This window comes from Mya arenaria, chromosome 12 (assembly GCF_026914265.1).
Source record: "Mya arenaria isolate MELC-2E11 chromosome 12, ASM2691426v1".
Taxonomy (NCBI): Eukaryota; Metazoa; Mollusca; class Bivalvia; order Myida; family Myidae; genus Mya; species Mya arenaria.
Genome location: NC_069133.1, coordinates 67,599,249 through 67,602,005, shown reverse-complemented (window position 1 = coordinate 67,602,005; position 2,757 = coordinate 67,599,249). Strand labels below are relative to the sequence as shown.

Sequence of the window (2,757 nt, the reverse complement as noted above, 5' to 3'; positions counted from 1 at the left end):
ATGACCGAAAATGCTATACGAAACAGTGGGGGAATTAGCGTTTTTATAAGTAGTGCTCTGTATAAGTTGAATATTATTAAACGTATATATACGCATTATAATGATTGTGTTGTATTACATATAAATTTGTCTTTATTGCATGATTATAAAGATGTTATTATGTACTTCACATATATTTCGCCTGAAGGATCCACATACTATAATCGAATGACTGAGAAAAATGGTATTTTACAATTGTTTGACCATTTTGAAACCATAAAGCTTGATTATCCGGATACTTTATTGTTTTTGTCCGGGGATTTTAATTCATGTACGAGAGACTTTTTAGATTTTATTCCAAACCATAATCTTGACTTTATATTTGGTGACGTAGAATACGAGGGAAGTAATTTTGAAATTCCACGAAACAACAAAGCTATTATTCGAGGGAACAATTATGGTAAAACATTAGTGAACTTTTGCTGTATTTTTGATGTGCATCTATTATTCAATGGAAGATTCCCAGGTGATATAGTATTATACGGGGAGAATATACTTGCTTTTCAAACGACGGAGTTAGTACCGTTGATTATATGATAGCCTCTTCTGTTTTTTTTTCATATGTTACGGATTTTTATGCCCCCGAACGTGGACATATTTAAATCGCACCGTCCGTCTGTCTGTACCTCTAAGGTCAAGGTCAAACTTAGTGTTTATTCACAATGGAGTGCTGCATATAGGACATATAGTATAGGTTGTCGTGTCCGGGCTGTAACTTTCCCTTGTATGGACAGATTTTAAAATAACTTGCCATTTGTGTTCCACATACCAAGACTACTTGTCGCGTGCAAAACCCGTGTCCGTACCTCAAAGGTCAAGGTCACACTTAGTCTTTATTCACAATGGAGTGCTGCATATAGGACATAGAGTATAGGTTGTCGCGTCCGGGCTGTAACTTTCCCTTGTATGGACAGATTTTAAAATAATTTGCCACATGTGTTCCACATACCAAGACGACGTGTCGCATGCAAGACCCGTGCCCCTACCTCTAAGGTCAAGGTCAAACTTAGTGTTTATTCACAATGGAGTGCTGCATATAGGACATAGAGTATAGGTTGTCTTGTCCGGGCTGTAACCTTCCCTTGTAATGACAGATTTTAAAATAACTTTCCACATGTGTTCCACATACCAAGCCGACGTGTCGCGTGCACGACCCGTGTCCCTACCTCTTAGGTCAAGGTCACACTTAGTGTTTATTCACAATGGAGTGCTGCATATAAGGACATAGAGTATAAGTTGTCATGCCCGGGCTGTAACTTTCCCTTGTATGGACAGATTTTAAAATAACTTGCCACATGTGTTTCACATACCAAGACGACGTGTCGCTTGCAAGACCTGTGTCCCTACCTCTAAGGTCAAGGTCACACTTGGGTGTTTATTCACAATGGAGTGCTGCATATAAGGACATAGAGTATAAGTTGTCGTGTCCGGGCTGTAACTTTCCCTTGTATGGACAGATTTTAAAATAACTTGCCACATGTGTTCCACATACCAAGATGACGTGTCAAATGACAGACCCATGTCCCTATCTCTAAGTTCAAGGTCACACTTAGTGTTTATTCACAATGGAATGCTGCTTATAAGGACATGACAGTGTCGGTTGTCAAGTATGGGTGGTATTTTTTTATGTTTAGAGGCAATTTAAAATAACTTGCCATATGTATTTGACACGTAAAGGCAAGATCAACTTTTCATGTACTGACCTTGTTCATAGGTCAATGTCACAATCGGGGGCATTCGTCACATACTGTGACAGCTCTTGTTCAGTCTTAAATAAGGACGAATCTGATCATTTTCCTATCTCATGTAAATTGAAATTTAAGGCGAAAGATATGTTACAAAGAAGAGAACTGCTAGATGATATAAGTAGTAGTATTAGTAGAACGAAAACAGAAACATACTGTTGGTGGAGTAACGTTTAAGGATATTTCTGCTAACAATGTCCGGCATTTACTACAATTGCACAAACGTGAAATATTACAGTCTTTGAATGAGGGTGTTAACCAATATATAAACAAGTTAACAGAACTATATTATGAAGCATGGGAATGTATGAAATTTAGAGCAAAATACATGTCTGATCAACCTCTGTGGTGGGATGACGAGTGTAACACCTTAAACCAACACAAAAATTCTGCTTTACGCTTACTTTCCCTGTTCAAATAATATGAATGACTTAAGAATATACAAAGATAAACGCAATGCGTTTAAGACCTGTTGCAGTGTAAAACAGTACGACTATCAACGTAGAAACAGATAAACCTTGTAAACAGTCCTAATCCCAACTCTTTTTGGAAACAACTGAAACTTGGTATTAAGAAACCAAAGACTGTGTGTAGTATCTCTCCAAATGAGTGGTTTGATTATTTCAAAAGTTTACTATATGACAATAATGCCATGTTAGTTGATCCCAAGACTGAACATATTCACAATTCAATTGATCATAGTGCTAGCCCACTTAACGATCCGTTTACCTTAAATGAGATAGAACTTGCTACTTCTAATCTTGTTAATAATAAAAGCTGTGGATTAGATGGAATCCCTTCCGAGTTTTATAAATACACTTGTTCTGATATATAGGACCTTTTTTGTTACACTTATTTAATAGAATTTTGTCGACTGGCATTTTTCCTGAGTCTTGGGGGCAAAGTATCATATGTCCTGTGTACAAATCTGGACCCAACACTGTACCAGAGAACTACAGGGGGATATCTATAA

At 37.3% G+C, this 2,757-nt stretch overlaps 1 pseudogene; it reads left to right on the top strand.

Moving 5' to 3' along the window:
- LOC128210911 (uncharacterized) lies at window positions 1-2,757 on the top strand (annotated as a pseudogene).